The sequence below is a fragment of the Hyla sarda genome, chromosome 4, assembly GCF_029499605.1.
Source record: "Hyla sarda isolate aHylSar1 chromosome 4, aHylSar1.hap1, whole genome shotgun sequence".
NCBI lineage: Eukaryota > Metazoa > Chordata > Amphibia > Anura > Hylidae > Hyla > Hyla sarda.
The window spans coordinates 71,782,883-71,795,156 of NC_079192.1; the positions used below are offsets into that span (position 1 = coordinate 71,782,883).

At 43.9% G+C, this 12,274-nt stretch overlaps 1 long non-coding RNA gene across 1 annotated transcript in view; it reads left to right on the forward strand.

Annotated features, from left to right (window-relative positions):
* Positions 1 to 7,933, forward strand: part of LOC130366830 (uncharacterized) — a 31,348-nt gene extending 23,415 nt beyond the window's left edge. Inside the window, exon 3 of the long non-coding RNA XR_008891939.1 lies at positions 7,196 to 7,933. This is a non-coding gene — a long non-coding RNA (uncharacterized LOC130366830). The remainder of the gene's footprint in view (positions 1 to 7,195) is intronic.
* Positions 7,934 to 12,274: the final 4,341 nt, after the last annotated feature.

Sequence of the window (12,274 nt, forward strand, 5' to 3'; positions counted from 1 at the left end):
TTATTTGCGAATATCGCATATTCGCGAATTCGCGAATTTCGCAAATATAGCGCTATATATTCGTAATTACGAATATTCGTTTTTTTTTTTTCTTCACAGTACACATCACAGTGATCACCCCTCTCTGCTTCCAGCTTGTGTGGTGTAAAGAAGGCTGTAATACTACTGTGTGAGACTGGCGTGCAAAAATTAGCATATGCGAAAATTAGCATATGCTAATTTTCGCATATGTGAATTTTCACGTATGTTAATTTTGTATATGCTAATTTTCACATATGTTAATTTTCGCATACGCGAATATTCGCATATGCGAAAATAAAACGAGAATATAATGAATATGCGAATATTCGCGAATATATGACGAATATTCGTCCATATATTCGCGAATGTTCGCGAATTCGAATATGGCCTATGCCGCTCAACACTAAAGATAATGTGAGTCATGCCCCACATGCCAATTAAGTGGCCCAACACCACACTTCCGTAGCTCCTTGGTGCCACTTCCCATTATTGAAGTACCCTTTGAAAAAATTCCCATGGATCTGGTGGGGCTTATTGTCAAATCTGCTAGGGAACACCAATACATAGTGGTGGTATTTGATTATGCTACTCGGTACCCAGAGGCGGTGCCCTTAAGAAACATGGCTTCCAAAAGTATCACAAGGGAATTGTTTTACATGTTCTCTCACACAGGGATCCCTAAAGAAATCCTTACTGACCATGGTCTGCCCTTTATGTCAAAGGTCATGAAAGAAATATGCAAGTTGTTTAAAATCACTCACATCCGTACCTCAGTGTATCCCCCTTAAACGGACAGGTTAGTAGAGAGGTTTAACAAAACCCTAAAACATATGCTAAAAAAGGTAGTAGATGGCCGGGACTGGGACTTTCTATTGCCCTTCCTCATTTTCTCTCTCAGGGAGGTGCCCCAGTCATCTACAGGGTTTTCACCCTTGAGTTAGTCTATGGCCGGCATCCAAGGGGTTTATTAGATGTTGCCAAATAAACCTGGGAGACCGAGGCCACCCCATATAAAAGTATTATTGAACATGTGGCCCAGATGCAGGACCGGATAGCGACGGTGATGCCTATAGTCAAAGAGCATCTGCAAAGAGCTCAAGAGGCCCAGAGCAAAATTCCAGGGTGAGGGCCTTCAATCCTGAGGACAGGGTCCTGGTTTTAATGCCCACCATCGAAAGTAAGTTTCTAGCAAAGTGGCAGGGTCTTTATGAGATTGTAGAAAAGAGGAGTAAGGTGAATAACAAGGTCCATCAACCAGACAGGGGAAAACCCTTCCAGGTATTACCACAAAAACCTGATCAAGCCGTGGAAAGATGGCAAAGCTTTGGTGGCCTACCAAATTGAGGTTAAAGATGTAGTGAAACCAGTTCCTCCAGTAACAATAGGTGAGACACTGTCAGTGCACCAGAAGCAGGAGGGGAGGGAATTCCTGCAGGAAAACAGACGCAAGTTTTCTGACCTACCAAGCCGTACTCACCTAATAAAACACCATATTAAAACTGAGCCTCACAGTAAAATAAACCTAAAGCCATACAGGATTCCAGAAGCGCGTATGGAGGCAGTGTCCTCTGAGGTACATTCTCTCATACTGTTTAATGCTATGCCATAGCATAGCATTGATCAGTGTTTCTGCCGCTTGACTGCTCCTGCCTGGATCTCAGGCAGGGAGCAGTCATTCAGCGATTGGACACGGAGGAGGAAGGTAAGGCACCTCCTCATGTCCTCCAGCTGTTCGGAACCCTGCAATTTTGCTGCAGCGGTCCCTAAAAGCCCACTGAGCTAACCGGAACTTATTAGTTTTCACTTTAGATGCGACGATCAACTTTGAAGGGTTAATAGTGCAGCACAGTGGTCAGTGCCACGCTATTAGCCACGAGTCCCAGCCATTGCTAGGTGCCGGGCCCGACCCGCTATGACATGGGGCCACGGCGTGGCCCACGTTATAGAAAGGGAAGGGACCCAGGACATACTGGTACGTCCTGGGTCAGGAAGGGGTTAATAAACCTGGCGAGGAGCCAGAATTGCAGTAAGGACTTGCTGTTTGTTGGTTTATTGTGAAAAAAAAAACGTGTTCTTTGTCTACGGCAAAGGATGATCGTAGAGTGAAACCCCTACAAAAAATATATCCGTTTTTTTTTTTTTTTTTTGCGTCCCTCTTCACATGTGGTTAATCTCCATGAAGGTAACCTTTGTACTAAACCCAAACCCAGATTACGCTGTGAAGTGGGATTATAATCACTACAGCGAGTTTTCTGCTATTACAACACTGAGACAAATTGATTTGTTTTCAAATACACAACCTACAAATGTATTATTCAGAATCCTGTTGACATTTTCAGTAGATGTTCTTCAAAGCCAGCCATCTGGAAAGTGAATACATGCTGACTACAGCTTGGTCAAAAAAAAAAGAAGAAATATGAGAGAAGAAAGTTTGGCATTTCTAGGCATACAGCAAGGATTTTCCCTAAAAGTTTTCCAAGGTCTCGCTTTAAGTGTGTGTCAAAATGAGATTAAAAAAAGTACACGCTTTCTGTTTCAGATTCTCACATACATATGTATAAAGGGTGTTCAGTGCAAACATAAGAGATGAACTTTAACTCATTAATATTTTGTAAAGGGAGAGACAATGGGAGAGATTTATCAAAACCTGTGTAGAGCAAAAGTGGTGCTCATAGAAACCGATTAGATGGCTTCTTAAATTTTCTTTACAGGCCACTTTAAAAATGAAAGAAGCGATCTGATTGGTTGCTATGGGCAACTGCACCACTCTTCCTCTACACAGGTTTTGTACCTCAAAAGCTGTGCCATCCTGAATGCTACCTGTTAAATTCCATACCTGGTGTCTAGAGCTGCATTATCATTCATGGTTCATAGAATGGTGTCTCGATGTTGCTATTGCCTTGTAGCACTGGGGTTCTGGGTTACATAGTTACATAGGGGAATATATGTCAAAACCTGTGCAGAAGAAAAGTTGCCTAGTTGTCCATAGCAACCAATCAGATTGCTTCTTTCATTTTTAAAAAGGTCTCTGGTAAATTAAAGAAGTGATCTGATTTTTTGTAATTGATAACTGGTCAACTTTTCCTCTGCACAGGTTTTGATAAATCTCCCCCATAGTTCATAAAGTTGAAATAGACATGAGTCCCTCAAGTTCAGCCTGTGTTTCTATTGTGTCCCTACTTTGATGATCCAAAAAAAGGAAAAAAAAAACCTCTCATGAGACTTATTCCAATTGCCCCATACCATGGGGAAAAATTCCTTACCGACTCCAAATATCATAATCAGAATAAATCCCTGAATCTGTCCCTATAAATCTAATATCCATAACCTGTAATATTATTACTCTCCAGAAACATGCCCAAGCCCCTTTTGAACTCTTGAATTGTGTTCACCATCACCTCTTCCTCTGGCAGAGAGTTCCATAGTCTCACTGCTCTTACAGTAAAGAACCCCCATCTGTGCTGGTAGACACCTCTGTGAATCTATATACTTCCAGAAAGCAGGATTTAGGAGGCTTTGTACATTGTGTAGTGGCCGTACTAGGTTACTGCAGCTCAGTTGCCATTTAAGTGAATGAGAACTGCAATAACCCAGCATGACTACAAACCAATTACCATATTTATCGGGGTATACCACTCACCGGCCTATAACACGGACCCTCATTTTACCAAGGATATTTGGGTAAAAAAAGTTTTTACCCAAATATCCATGGTAAAATGAGGGTGCGTGTGTGCGCGTGTATACCCCGATACACCCCCAGGAAAGGCAGGGGGAGAGAGGCCGTTGCTGCCCGCTTCTCTCCCCCTGCCTTTCCTGGGGTCTAGAGCCCTGCTGCCGGCCCTTCTCTCCCCCTGGCTATCGGCGCCGCTGCCCGTTCTGTCCCCCTGACTATCTGTGCCGGCGCCCCATTGCCGGTGCTGATAGCCAGGGGGAGAGAAGCCGCTGCCCCGTTGCCTCCCCCCATCCCCGGTGGCATAATTACCTGTTGCCGGGGTCGGGTCCGCGCTGCTGCAGGCCTCCGGCGTGCGTCCCCTGCGTCGTTGCTATGCACGGCGTGGCGCACTGACGTCATGCGCCGCGCCGTGCAGCGCATAGCAACGACGCACGGGACGCACGCCGGAGGCCTGCAGCAGCGCGGACCAGACCCCGGCCACAGGTAATTATGCCACCGGGGATGGGGGGAGGCAATGGGGCAGCGGCACCGGCAATGGGTGCCGCTGCCCCTTCTCTCCCCCTGGCTGTCGGCGCAGCTTCTTCCCCCTGGCTATCGGCGCCGGCAATGGGGCGCCGGCACTGATAGTCAGGGGGACAGAACGGGCAGCGGCGACGATAGCCAGGGGGAGAGAAGGGCCGGCAGCAGGGCTCTAGACTCCAGGAAAGGCAGGGGGAGAGAAGCGGGCAGCGACGGCCTCTCTCCCCCTGCCTTTCCTGGGGGTGTATCGGCGTATAACACGCACATAGACTTTAGGCTAAAAAATGTTGCCTAAAAAGTGCGTGTTATACGCCGATAAATACGGTAATTCCTTAAGGACCAAGCATTTTTCCGTTTTTGCACTTTCGTTTTTTTCCTACTTTAGCTTTTAAAAATCATAACCTTTTAAATTTTACAACAAAAAATCCATATGATGGCTTATTTTTTTGTGCCACCAATCCTACTTTGTAATGACCTCAGTCATTTTGCCCAAAAATCTTGTGACAAAATTGAAGAAAAAACACCATTTTGTAACTTTTGGCGGCTTCAGTTTCTACGCAGTAATTTTTTGGGTAAAAATGACACCTTATCTTTATTCCAAAGGTCCATACGATAAAAATGATACCCTACTTATATAGGTTTGATTTTGTCGTACTATGAAAAAAATCATAACTACATGCACGAAAATTTATACGTTTAAAATTGTCCTATTCTAACCCCTATTACTTTCAAAAAAAAAATTGCCTACGGGGCGGTAGGAGTGCTCATATTTTGCACTGTGATCTGAAGTTTTTATCGGTACCATTTTTGTTTTGATCTGACTTTTTGATCGCTTTTTATAAATTTTTTATGGTATAAAAAATTACCAAAAATACACTATTTTGGCCTTTGGAATGTTTTTTTTTGTGCATACACCATTGACCATGCGGTTTAATTAATTATATATTTTTATAGTTTGGACGTTTATGCACACGGCGATACCACATATGTTTATTTTTATTAATTTTTTTGCACAGTTTTTTTTTTATGGGAAAAGGGGGGTGATTCTGACTTTTATTAGGGAAGGGGTTAAATCACATTTATTAACTCTTTTTTAGACTTTTTTTGCAATGTTATAGCCCCCATAGGGGGCTATAACATGCAATACACTGATTGCAGGCACTGTTCAATACATTGCCATAGCATTGCATTGATCAGTGGTATGTGTGCTTGATTGCTCAAGCCTGGATCTCAGGTTTGGAGCAATCAAACGCCGATCGGACAGCTTGGAGACAAGTAGGGAGCCTCCCGCTGTCCTCTCAGCTGTTCGGGATGCCACAATTACACTGCGGCAGTCCCGAACAGCTCCGCTGAGCTAACCGTCAGCATATTCTTCCGTTCTAGACACCGCAATCAACTTTGATCGTGGCATCTAAAGGGTTTATATCAGACATCAGCCCAATCGGCAATGTCCGGTATTAGCCGCGGTTACCTATAGCAACCAGGACCCCGTAGATAAAAAAGCTGAGCGCGTTTCACAGATCGGGAGCCGACAGCGGACGTAAATATACATCCGTGGTCGTTAAGGGGTTAATGGAGTTGTTTGCTTCCTGCTCTCTTTCACTGTGTATGGCAATGTCAAAGTGGCATGAGTGCTTCCCTGTTTCTACTTCTAATACCTCTACCTATACACCCATGAACACTGCCCTCTACTGCTAATACCTCTCCCTATACACCCATGAGCACTTCCCCATTATTGCTAATTCCTCTCCCTGCTGCTCTATGATATTGTCTGCCTACCTTTAAGTCTTCTGAAGCATGATTATGGGGGTGCCCAATTTCTGCACCCTACTAATGTGAATTTGATCATTACTGATCCTGATCCTCCTCTTCCTGATGATGGTCTCAGTGTAGCTCAGCAAATAACTGGTCCCAGTGCTGTCCCGGCTAGGCCACTGAGTGGCAGAGTGGCAATGTGACGTATTGAGCCAGGGCTTTGATGTCAGGGCTCAATACACCACATGGACAATCACTGGGTTAGATGGCACAGTGCTATGGCCAGTGATTCACTGAGCTGCACTGTGACAAATCCACCCACATTACCAGGAAGACAATTGACACCTGGAGCAGGATACTGGAAGCACTGAGCAATCACAGGATATGTATATATATATATATATATATATATATATATATATATATATATTTTAATAACACTGTACTGCTGGATAACCTCTTTAAAAAGTACCTGTCACCAAATAAAATGTTCTAAACTAACTCAGGCTATGTTCCCTAACTACTCCCAACACCCCTCCAGCCTTTAAAAACAATTACAGAGCTTTAAAAAGCTGAAGATCTTACCTTTCTTCTTGCTCACCTAGTGCAATTTCCCAGCAGGAGAAAGTGGGCGTTTCCCAGAAGGCATGACATCACTAAAGACTGCTGGGGGACCACTTCCGCCTTCACATGGTTGCAGTGCTGTGATGAATAGAAGACCTCAGGCTCTGTGCATGTTTCAGTCGGTGCTGCTATCAGTGAGGCTCTCCTGCAGGTTTAAGTCTGTGCAGCTTTCTGTGTGAATCTGTGGAGCTTTCACTTTCTGTTCAGCTGTCAATCAAGCTCAGTGCAGCCAGAAACACTTCCTGAGTTTGGACTCATGCCAGGCCAGGAGGAGACCAAACTCCCTGTATTAATTGTGGCAGGGAACAGAACAGAGCCACCTAGCGGCTGTTTTTTCTATTACATTTTAAACATATTTATGTTGGTAATTTTAAAAGCAAGTGAATAGGAAAGTGTCTGCTAATTACACAAGGAACACTATATTACAAGTTTTATTTGGTATCAGGTACTCTAAGATTTCAATTTAGTTTTCATGTCTGGAGTGGGTTTGTCCAGTTAAAAGCCATTGTTGAAAAGATGCACAAATAACCTTCTTATATCCTGATTACCAATAATCGGTCTAATGGCGTGCAAACCTGCATTTAACCATTTATTTCCCAACAGGTATTCATCCAAGACCTTGGGTACATTAGGTTCTAGCAACCTTCGAGGAGTGAAGAGGTTAAACACTTGCCAATCCCCATAAGCCGATGAAGAGCTGTATTCCTAAATCCTTTGTGGAGACGATAACACTGGCCTTTCACAAAAGCCCTCAGTAATGAGAAAGTGCCCTCCCTCTTTAAATAAATGCATAACAAATTGACTGGAGCTGTCTGTCTGAAGCCAAAAGGAATCACTAATCCCGCAATTAAAGTTCAGGTTAAAAGGATTTGCTGCCTGATCCATCCCACCTCTGTGCGGAGGTCTGCTGCCACTCTCGCTTCATTATCTTGTAAATCCATTTTTATGATGCCGAGCTCCCCCTCTTGTCACTCATCTTCTGGACTTCATGTGCCAGTCCACCGCATTTGTGGAGCAAAGGACCCAATGTATTAGTTACATGACCATGCTTCTGCTCCAGGACCCTTTATTTGCCAATGCTTCCTAATTGCAAAAATATAGAAGGGGATATATCAATGTCTTTAGAGCTATTTTTGTGTGCATATTTGTCTCACAGTTGGTGCTGTACAGCATCTCAGGCTCTTTTTTGCACCTTTTGGTTTACACTTTTTTTTAAGTGTGTACAGACCAGCTGATAAAGGTGTACTCCGATAGAAAACAAGAAGGATATACACCATCCCAGACTTAGCTTAGTTTTTTGGTAAGTGTGTAGAGTTAAATTTCATAAAATGTGTATCTGCACAAAATGTATCACATACCCTGCCACAATTTAATACATTTGGTGCACCTACACATTACTAGTGTTGAGCGGCATAGGCCATATTCGAATTCGCGAATATTCGCGAATATATGGACGAATATTCGTCATATATTCGCGAATATTCGCATATTCGTTATATTCTCGTTTTATTTTCGCGTATGCGAAAATTAGCATATGTGGAAATTCGCATATGCGAACATTAGCATATGCTAATTTTCGCATATGCGAATTTTCGCACGCCAGTCTCACACAGTAGTATTACAGCCTTCTTTACACCACACAAGCTGGAGGCAGAGAGGGGTGATCACTGTGATGTGTACTGTGAAGAAAAAAAAAAAAAAAAAAAAAAAAAAAAAAAACGAATATTCGTAATTACGAATATATAGCGCTATATTCGCGAAATTCGCGAATTCGCGAATATACGATATTCGCGAATAATATTCGAATTGCGAATATTCGCGAGCAACACTACACATTACCACCACACAAAAAAGTCTACAAATATGCTTACACCTACACCTACAATAAGAAATTCCCTCCATAGGCCCTAACCTCTAATGCAGAAAATTATGTAAGGTATCTTTGGTATGAAACCACTATAAATTCTTCTTATCACATACAGTAACCATACAGTTACTGGGTTGAAACGTTTTAATCAATTAGTAATGACCCTTGAGTCATTTATACTCGGGTTTAAAGGCAACCTTCATGAATTTTCATGCTGCCAGAGCTACAAAATATTGGGGTGTCCCTGGTGGCTGCATGCCTCCTCATTATTCTTAATTGATAGATCTGTCCCTGTTTGGGTATAGGGAGAGATCCATAAATCAAAGCAGATGGGGAGACCAGAGACCACCCCAAGATTGGTTGTTCGGGTAGCATGAAAGTGATGGTAGGTTAGCTTTGCACACACCGGTGTACATGTACGGAAACTAAAGGGGTTATCCACCATAAGGTGATTTTAGTACCTACCTGTCAGACAGTAATGGCCATGTTTAGGAAGGATCTGTGCTTGTCTTGGGGATAAATGGCTATGTTGTGAGATAACCATAACACTGTGGCTAGCTTTTTGTGAACTGGTATTTACTGTTTGACTCTTCTTTTTTTGACTACAAATCCCACAATTCCATTTTCCTCCCTCCCACACATCAGCCACCCCAACGATTGAAACATAAATGAGCTGCATCCATTCAAAAGACCTGTGGTTTTCAATCAGGGCGCCTACAGCTGTTGCATTAGTTGCAGATTGATCTCTCTCCCACCAAGCGATTGCTCCACCCATTGAAGCAGACAGGCTCCCTGTCATCAGCTGACTAGTGAGGTCAGGTCTCGGCTGTATTGCAACCTGGGAAAAATCTGAGACAACAGTCATTTTGTATGCTGTTAAAAATAAATATTGGGGTGAAAATCACATAAGAATTGTAAGCTTTCTTATACTTTTTACTGTGGAATTTACCGTAACGTGCACTTTATCCAATATTTAAATTAGGTTTTATGATGCACTGGGGGAGTTGTTGCAAATCTGACCAATTCCCTCTAATTCTTACATCAAGCCTGTCATAGAAGATTTAGCTGCCCCTCGTGGGCAGATGTCAGGAAGAGGCCACAGAGAAATGGCACACATGCACAGTAATGCACAGAAATGCAGATACACCAGAGGTGTATCTGCAGCCACCTCTTTATGGGTAGGGAAAACCAGCTCATATTTCTATAACAAATTTTGCATATGTTAGAGAGAATAGGGGTCAGGTTGGCAATAAGGGTGCCCCAAGATCTGCAGAAACATCGCCAGCGCACCAAATTCCTAATTTGCATATTGCAGGAGAAACATGTAATGAAAATACGGTTAATTACAGCATAAAACCTTGTATAACGCGGCATCAGTGATTTTTTATGGACAGAAGTGGTGGAAAACTGTGTTTAAAGGGGTACTGCGGCGCTTAGAAATCTTATCCCCTATCCAAAGGATAGGGGATAAGATGCCTGATCGTGGGGGTCCCGCTGCTGGGGACCCCCGTGATCTTGCACGCAGCACCAGAGTTAAAATCTGTCCCCTACGGGTCTGATTACTGGCGACCACGGGGCCGGCGGCGTGTGACGTCACGCCTCCACCCCCGTGTTACGTCATGCTCCACCCCTCAATGCAAGCCTATGGGAGAGGGCGTGACAGCTGTCACGCCCCCTCCCATAGGCTTGCATTGAGGGACGGTGCGTGACACCACATGGGGGCGGAGGTGTGATGTCACACGCCGCCGGCCCTGTGGTCGCCGGTAATTAGACCCGGAGCGATCATGCCCCGGGACTGATTTTAACTGGGGTGCTGCGTGCAAGATCACGGGGATCCCCAGCAGCGGGACCCCCGTGATCAGGCATCTTATCCCCTATCCTTTGGATAGGGGATAAGATGTCTTAGTGCCGGAGTACCCCTTTAAGAATTGGAAGATTCCACTATTTTACTGTGTTAGATGTAACATTTTGTGAAGTCAACGGTAGATTTTTACTTTACTTGTAATATTCTGACATAGGAAAACTTAGCCTTAAGCAGTCATGTCACCTGCCAGGCAATAGTAATTTTACTGTCGAAATTCTACTTGCGGTACCTCCTGGGTAGAAAATTATAGATTGCTTAACTTCAATCTGACATGGTCTGGACAGTGTAAACTCATGAGCATTGATTCAATCCCCAAATACAGTAAGAAGACTGGAAATGCACTTTGAGATCCATTTATTCATACAGTGACGGAACAAAAATATTTGATCCCCTGATGATTTTGAACATTTTCCCACTGACAAAGAAATGATCAGTCTATATTTTCAATGGTAGGTTTATTAGAACAAAGACAAAATAACAGCAAAAAATCCGGAAAAAACACATTTCAGATAAGTTATTAAGTAATTTGCATTTCCTCAGCGAGCTTGCCGGCTTCCATGTATCTTTTATACAGATAGTAAGCTGAGATTAGGGGCACTCTCTTAAAGGGAAAGCTCCTACCCTCAGCTTATTATCTGTATAAAAGACAACTGCAGTTAGGAAACTCTCCACCATGGCCAAGACCAAAGAGCTGTCCAAGGATGTCAGGGACAGGATTGTAGACCTACACAAGGCTGAAATGGGCTGCAAGACTATCACCAAGCAGCTTGGTGAGAAGTTTACAACAGTTGGTGTGATTATTTGCAAATGGAAGTGTGGTGTCCCGGCACCAGATTGCGTCCGTTGCTTTGTGGTGGGGTCCCCAAAGTCAGAGTCCCTAGGTGTAGGTGGGGTCCTCATCCTTATCTAGCCCCTTGTCACCCATTTTGTAATTAAAATTATTTAAATTTATTGTATATATTTATATAGTAAGTGTACTTACCTAGTTAGCGTCGCAGGACCTGCGGGTCACGTGATGCATTCCAAAGACTCTATGGTTTATGTTTCAAGGACCTTTGGAGGAAGTCCGGTGTTTACCCATCAGGCTATGTAACGGTGAGTGACAGCTGACTTGGACCAATCCAAATGGCCCTGCCCATATAAGGGAGCGGTGGCCATTGCTCACTCTCTTTCCTCGTGGGCTGTTGACAGGGAAGGATCTGCGTTGCTGTCATCAGTGAGTTAGGCCCGAGCCTTGCGGTGACGGCTGATCTTTACAAAACTGTGAGTGTAATCAATCCCTAAGCACTCTGCAAGATCACCGGACCATATCTATCCCCTTAATCCGGACAGATCTTCGCAAATTACCCTAAATTCTAAGACTTATATCAAAAGTCAAGGTCCGCAACAACTGTCAGTCACTGAAATGTATGGAGACTGTTTTAATGAGACTGTTACTGTTCATTGGATGTACCTCAAGTCATTAAGTAAAGTTTATCCAAGTTCAAGTTCAACTACTTTGTGGACCTTCAGTCATTTTATGCATGCACCTATCGTTACTAGGAAGGGTGGCTATAGGCTGGAGAATTACCTCAGCATACTAGCCCTCAGCCTGGCATCACGAACAATAGAGTTAACCTTAACCCCTGATTTACTGAAGCAATACCCTGACTACACTACCCCTACCCCAGAGGCCTATGACAAAGCCTTTTTGGTGTCGCACGAACAGGATTCGGGTGTGTGCCTACTACAGTCGCCACTAGTGAAAGTGTACTCCCCCCCCCCCCCCAGAAAATTAACTTTATTGATGTACTGTGACTTATACTCCGGGGTAAGGGGTTGCGCACACGATGCTGTGTGGAGGAAGTGCGCATGTAAGGGAGGAGGCGAACAGCACAGAGGAGTTACAAGCTGTGAAAGGAAGAACTGAAGTTAGCGCGGGGCCTTCCTGTGCACGTGATCCAGAGACCCC